Here is a 7,821-nt window from a genome sequence, read left to right as displayed (position 1 = left end):
CATTGGACCTAATATATGTAAGTAGGGACAGATTGCTTTTAACTTGCTACATACAGTTCTGCTGAGCAAGTGTCATAATTCCTGGAAATGAGAGACTGGATTCAGATCTAGTCCATAAAAGCTATTAAGGGTTTTCCATACCAACCAACTCATGATCCATCTTTATTCAAAATCTGCCTGGGAAGCCTCTTAGTGTCCTTTGCTGAACAGTAAATTAGATTTGTATTTCTGTAAGAGACCTCCCCTTATTCAATAGGCTTAAGTAGCAATTTTAATTATAGCTGGACTCTCTTTCCTGCCCAAATAAAGTTAGCAATAAGTATGTTAAATAGGGTAAACTACTGAACAGGGTCAATAATAGTGAGCTTCAAAACTGATATAAAACAGTTTGGTTAATTAATTCAGGCTGAACCAACCCAGCTAATCACTGGTGCCTTTCAAATATACTTCTGTCTTTATAAATGCATGGGAGAAATTTCCTTTTCACAAACAATGTACATTAAGGTGAGATTTTCTGAAGTGCTTAGTACTCGTTAATGCTTCCACAAAAAAAGCATTAGCAGCAGCATTAAACCAATACTAAGTGCTTTGAAGAAATCCTACTCATTAGGGGCCAGGTTCTTGGGACTCAGAAGACAAGGGGGCTGAATGGAAAGTTGGCTTCACATTACCTTGGCATCTCCTTGAAGCTGGAGACACCAGTCCAGTCCCAAGGTACAATTTAGAACAGCTCAAGGTGGTAGTTGCTACCAATGGACCTCTCAAAATTTGTTCCAACAGCTATTAATCACCATGGACTAGGGCTGCCCAAGCTGTGCTCCTTTTTTCTTGGGTGTTTGCCCTGTAAGCTAGAGGCCAGCATGAAGGGATGCAAGGTAGTGGAAGCTTCCTTGACAGGCCAAGGGAAATTGGCTGGATGGCTTCTCTTGGCCTCCAGCAAGGCAGAAAACAGATGTAGCTGGAACCAAAAAAATTGACTTTGTGTGTCAATATATATGCAAATATTTAATTTTGATGGAGCCCACTGAAAAAAGTAATCCAGGCCAGGGCTCTGTCAGTAATTCCTGATCAAAAAATTGAGGCAATGGGAGAATTTTTCTGTTAACCCATAGTTTTCCTACAAGCTGTCCACAGAGATAAATGTTAAGAATGGACTGCTTGGGATGAGAAACAAATAGCAAAGCATCATTAGTGTACAAAGCCAGCTTATTGTCAGTTCCCAAGACTTTGATGTCTTTGATTCTGGCATCTGGATTTTTTGTTTTAGTGCAGCTGACTACATTGTTAATTTTTGTTTTGTTAAATAACTAAATAATATTCTTGCTTAATAAACAGGTAATTTAAATGTTAAGATCAAATCCATTTTAATTTCAAATAAGAACAAATGAGGACCCAATTGAAGGGCCCAATCTTGAAAACCATACCCTTATTCAAGTTCTGTGATAGAATTTAATGGAATAATTTATTGAAAAAGGATTGTGCATACAAGTTTTGAAGAACTGATCCCCAAATGAGTTAAAGATTGTAATAGTAAACTACAAGCATTCTCAGATTGTTTGTGCTCGCTATCTAACAACAGCAACAACACACCTGAGATATAGGAAAGCAAAAAAGCAGTTGTGGGGGGGTGATTTATTAAAAAATGCATTGCTCCCATAACAAAGATTGGATTGTGGCTTTGACAGACTGTCATGTTGTGGCAAAGAGGATGTGCAAGTGAAGCACCCATGTGGCAGTCAGTAGCAGCATTCCATTTGCAGAGGACAGAAGCAGGCTGAATGTACCCTTGGGGAATACATTAATAACTGACAACTACCAATCCAAGTCTCTGCTCCACCAGATGCTGCCTGTGAGACTTTGGATAAGCCATTTTAGGTCAGGTTTACACTGCAGCAGCAGCATGTCCCAATTTGGCTCTTTACAAGCCAATTCTGTCCACTCCTTCCTGCCAACCTGATCCAACTAGAAATACACCTACTGAAGACACTCCAAGGAGGCTTTACATGGCCGATCGAGACCACAGTCTCCAGTGCACTTGAGAGCACCAGCAAAGAAGTCTCCAGACTGCAATGTACTCTGCAGGGGGTACATTTTCCTTATCTGAAAAATTGGGATAATTCCTAGTTCACGGAATGGTTGGACAGATAAATACAATGGTGAGGTTCTCAGATGCTACAGTAAGAGTAGGATAGAATACATACTCTAAACAGAATAGAATACAAGGCCGAATCATAACTGTCACTCTAATGAGTATCTAGGATTGTGTATGCACATTAAAGATGGTCAGAGGAAAAAATGTCTAATGTGTAAAAGTTAAAAAAAAAAAAAGTCCTAATTTTGGGCTACAGTCCATAGTAGACTGCTGGCTATACACACAAATAGGTTACAGCTGAATAAAGGGATGGAGGCTATCACAATCTATTCAACAAAACAGCAGGTCATATCTATCATGTACAACAAAACCACTTAAACTTAAATATTTTGGAACATAAAATCCTCTGCCAGGTTACCGAACAAGGGTGAGAAAGAAAACCATTTCTTTGGGCTCTAAAAGGAGGAACTCTTGAATGATTCTATGAGTTTTTAATGGGGAGAAGCAAGTATTAGCTTGTTAGCTTATGTTGTGAGTTTGATAATGCTTTATGTATAAGGATTGTAATTGTTTTCCCCTATATAGTTGTCAGGCCCTGATCCTATAATCTGATTCTGTGTCAATGGAGCTCTGAGCCCATGTACATCAAACTGCAATCTTCTCCCCTAGTACCCTTGTTGTTTGTGTGAGTCTCTCACATAACTGCAAGTGGAGAAAGGTTTTTAAAAGACAGAAAAATGGGAACAATTGACAGGAGAAACAAGGACTGTTGTATATGAATCAACTTTCAGCAGCCTTTTTTTATTTGCAAATTAACATGAGTATAATATAATACTTTAAAGGAAGGGCATAGAGCCTTCCCTTAGACTCCCCAGAAACAGAAAGCTGTTCTCAAACAACAGCATAGGAAACATATGTCTGATGGTCACTTGGTTCAAATATGTGTAGATTTCAGAGAGGGGTGAACCCAGCAGCTAATAGCACCCCCTGTTATTGCCAAGCAGAACACTGTTCTAATTTAAGCAGTGGTTGTGCTCTACCAAAAAAGGACAGAGATTCTAGGAACTGTTCATCAGAAACAGTAAAAACCTAAATAGGTGCTTAATTTTGAGCAAGTGAGTAATCTCACTACCTTCACTGACATGATTCACATGTGTAAAATCAGGAATGCATTCAAATGATTTAGTGGACTTTCCTGAGATCACAATAGTAATGTTTTGTAGTTTGTGTGATTGTATCACACTAGTATAAATTAATTGAATTGCCCAGGATTAGTGGCATCTAAAGAACGGATTTTAATTACATCACAGAATGTTATTCTGTACCTGTTCTGGTCTATAAGTTATTAGTAAACATTATATATATAAATTATTATGACCAGATTAGATTAAATTATTGTACTTTGCATACAACAGATTATTGCATATTGATAATTTATCAACTGGGGCAGTTGATGTAATGTATTATTTACTAATATGTAAAAATAAGCATATGTAATAAAAAGCCAGAGCACTGGGCTACCTATGTGCTGGTTATTAGTGGTGGTTTGAGGTTTTTTGTTTTTTAATTTTATTCATTTAGGAATCACTGGAATCAACTGAGACTTGCGTAGATTTCAGTATAAATTGAATTTGATTCTGAACAAATGACAGATGTATTATAATTTATTGTAATTTATTAATTCTAATGTTAAAATGCCAGATTCTTCTGTTTTTCCTTTTAATTTACTACCAATCTACAATAACTGAAAAATACAGTCGATTTCTGAATTACATTATCTAAATTTTCAGTGGACTTAACCAACATATGAACGTAATACAAAGAAAGAAAGAGTTTAAACATTTTATAGAGTATGGTGGAAGCCGAGTCAGAGGCAACAAGCTCTTGAACCTCTGGTTGGGCTCTGAAAACTTAGATCTTTCTTTTAAAAAAAAAATCCAACCCTCCCCCCCCAACAACAATGCTGTTTTCCCTTACCTTCTTTTACAAAGATTAATGCCCGAATACTGTAAAAGTCTTGGTTTACTTTCTATGCATCTATTCATGCTTACTTTTCATACGTTTGCTCCTTTTATTGTATAAAATTTGCTTTGGCCAAGCAGAAGGCTGGTCTTACGGCTGTGAAAGGTATATGGAGTTCATACTGGACCACCTAAACAAAGATGGCCTGGGGTATCAGAATCAACAACAGTAAGTTTAAAAAATTATACTGTTAATCTGGGAAACTGATCATAGAGCAGAGTTCTAAATGTTATCAGAAAATCATCATTCAGTAGAAGTATATAGGAATGGTTTATGCAAAAGGAACTGGTACTGTATTAAATAACATAAATTTTTAAGAAATAATAACATGGAAGAAATGATCAAAATTTAAATACAAAGTTGCAGTTGTACACTTGTAATACTAAAAACTTGATCTAGTCATTTTGCAACAGATAATATGCATGGCAATTACAGCTTTTTACATTATATGCATTTATATTCATAATTCATACATATGGAGAGAGCTTTTGGAAAGGATCATTTGAATTTAACATACACTACCACTCATCATCTGAGCAAGGATAGCAAAAGGTATTTCTACATTATTTGCGATCTAAAAAACTGAACCATAGTTGCTTTGTGTCGTGCTTCACTTGCACAGACTGCAGTGCCTTCTGTCTACTTTAGGGTGTGGCATCTGCCATTGGGGAGGAAAAACTGGCATGTGTTGCCTTTTATAGAAGACTGATTTCATTGTGCTGAGGGCCTCTATTTTATAGCCTTTTAGGTCCAATCTTGTAGCAGAGTTGCTGAAACAAATGGAAGGACACACTTTTTAGTATAAACTTTTCAGGGCTGAAGAGTCCTCACTTTTTTCCCAGGGAAAATATTTTAAAACTAAATCTGTGTTAAACTTTGTGGCTTATTTTCCTGTTCAGAACTTGTTACCAAGTAAGTCAGAAAGTATTGTAATCCTCAAGTGAGCTACCTTCAATACATCTTATCACATTTTTATATATACCTGTACACACACACATACTTTTACATGAATACAAATATCTAAAAGCATAAATGTGTAATTGATTTTGTATATGATTTTAGAACACACAAATAAATAGACACAAGTAGACCTCTATATTTATATTTGCATATGAAAGACTTCAAAAAATCAACTTACGTGGTTTAATGTGTATAATTAGTGTGTGTTTGAATATGGAAAAGAAGAAAATCCTGGAGAAAATGTCAAAAAGGATCACTAACAAAGATGTAGTATTCTCTTGGCAAAAGCTGATGAATGATTTGGCATGAATTCATCTTACCGTTCTGTTATTCTCTTTTCTACAAAAATGATATACCCTCTTTCTCGCAGTTTGCATAGGATTGCAATTTGTTGTTGTTGCAGGCTGTAATGACCCTTGGGTATGCACCTGATTCCCCCCACTAGAATTACTCACCAATTTTTTCCACTGTCTCGTTTTTGTACTAACCGTATAACATTTCTACACTTGCAGTACCAAAAGGAAAAAAAAAAAGCAAGGTTGCATGTAGCTGAAATACAAGCATTATGAACACATAGTTGACAAATTCTGAGACTTGCAAACTAACTCCATAACGGAAGTCCTAATATTTTCTGATTTTGCTGCACAGCAGGAAATAAGTCAATAAACACTGGACATGCATTGTTCATACATGTTTCAATAATCTTTGAGTGTAAGTCAACATTATATATCATGAAGCTTCTGTTTTTCAGTGTTTTCACAATGGACACAATATGCCTTCCTATTCATAAGGCTGTCTTCTAGAAAATACAGCTGTTTAAAACATTGGGATAAAATATTTATGCCAAGTAATGAATTTTAGATCTTGACAAAATAACATTAATATCCTATTTTGCTGATGTCCGGAAAAAGCTATTTGATTTTCCCCCTCATTTTACCAGTTAAATCTTGCATGTGACTGTTACCTTTACGCATATCAAGTTATTACATGTATCAAAGCAGTTATTTAAAAGAACTAACCACCAACACTTGCCAAAAGGGCTACTATATAAATGAAAGTCATTATTATTAATGTAACAGTTTAATGTTGAGTAAATGTTGCCTTGCTCTCACACTGTACTTTATATTACTACATTTCCATGAATGTCTAGCCCAGTGGCCTCCAAAGTAGGGTGCACGCAAGACAATCCATTGGGGTGTGGGAAGAAAATATTAGAACTTCTATTTATATAAATATACATATATGGGGGGGGGGTGCTCAAAAATTTTTTTACTGATAGAGGTGCGCAATCAAAAAAGTTTGGAGACCACTGGTCTAGCCTATCCTTGGAATAATGTTTGTGGGTTGTGACTGTAAGACTGAAAATGTTTTACTCTCTTTAAATCTTCTTGATCTGCATATAAATACAAAGGACATGTTGAAAGCAGCCCCATACCTAATGGTTACATTAAAGACATAATTAGTTCAAACAATCCCTAGAATTCTGAGCAAGCTGGACACCACAGACAAGTGCAAAAATGCCCCTGTCGCTGAATTTCACATTGTATTTTACAAATCTCTGCATGCCAAAGACATTGTTGTAAAAGCGTATTTTATTTTTTCATCAGATCATCACAGCCAGTACACTGCATTCCTCTTAAGAATAGCAGGAGAAAGGTTTCGAGCACTGTGAGGTGGACTGAGAAACAGGTTAGAGGTCTGGCAAGTTTAACTAGGTTTTCTTCTTCTTAACCCAAAATTATACATTATTCACAAGATGTTTGGGTTGTTCTCTTCCCCCACTTTATCTCCCAGACTACATTTGATGAGGACCCAAAACATACTTAGGAGGAGGGCTAAATTCCTTCCTGATGGAAATGCTTTCTATTCTAGCTGAGTTTTATCTGCACTGGATTTGACCCAGGGCTGCCTAGTTCTTAGCTTTTGGACTCAGATGAACTAGAGCATCAGTTTCATACGCGGTTATGCTCTGTACAAAAGATGAGGGAATGAACTGGACCAAGTGAGTTTTCTCCCCACCCTCTCTCTGACACTAGGGTCACCTCTCTGCCTCTTTTTCTCTAACACTAGTTTCCAACTTGTGGTCTGCAGAGCCCTGGGAATCTAAGGGGTCTGTAAAAGATGACTACCATCAATTAAAAGTATGTGAATACCCACACACTTACAATTCAAAGGAGTCCATCCCTCCATTCAAAACTTCCAAAGGGGTCTGCACCTCCATCTGACATTTTTTATTGGTGTGCAAATGAAAAAAGGGTTGCAAACCCCTGCAGTAGGGTCACCTCTCTCTCTCACACTAGGGTCACCTCTTTCTCTGCCTAACACTAAGGTCACTTTTTTCTCTCTTACACTAGGGTCACCTGTCTCGCTGTCTAGAACTAGGGCCACCTCTCTTTCTATAACACTAGGGTTACCTCTCTCTCTCATTATCTCTAACACTCGGGTCACCTCTCTTTCTAACACTGGGGTCACCTGCCTCTCTAATACGACAGCCACCTCTCTCTCTCTCTGTAATACTAGGGTCACCTTTCTTTTTCTCTCTCCAAAACTAGGGTCACCTCCAGTGCTGTAGCACGGAGTCGTTGAGCAGAGTGGCCACCCTAGCCACCAAAGTGATGGGGATCCCAACAGGCCCTGCTTAACAGGGCCAAGGGTAGGACAGAGCCACAAACAGCTCATTTGGGGGGGAGGGGGCATGGGGAGGGCAGCTCTCGCTGCTGCATGCACTCCTGGGCAAGCATGAGGGG

The 7,821-nt window shown here is 37.7% G+C and overlaps 1 long non-coding RNA gene across 1 annotated transcript; it reads right to left on the bottom strand.

Moving 5' to 3' along the window:
- Positions 1-6,646: 6,646 nt before the first annotated feature.
- LOC109319295 lies at positions 6,647-7,815 on the bottom strand. The gene is made up of 2 exons (XR_002103468.1): positions 7,571-7,815; positions 6,647-7,466 (listed from the first exon to the last, which is right to left on the bottom strand). It is a non-coding gene; the product is annotated as an uncharacterized LOC109319295 (long non-coding RNA).
- Positions 7,816-7,821: the final 6 nt, after the last annotated feature.

The sequence above is a fragment of the Crocodylus porosus genome, unplaced genomic scaffold, assembly GCF_001723895.1.
Source record: "Crocodylus porosus isolate Cpor-Errol unplaced genomic scaffold, CroPor_comp1, whole genome shotgun sequence".
NCBI classification, from domain to species: domain Eukaryota; kingdom Metazoa; phylum Chordata; order Crocodylia; family Crocodylidae; genus Crocodylus; species Crocodylus porosus.
Note: the sequence above shows the minus strand (reverse complement) of the source record. Positions and strands in the feature narration are given on the sequence as shown.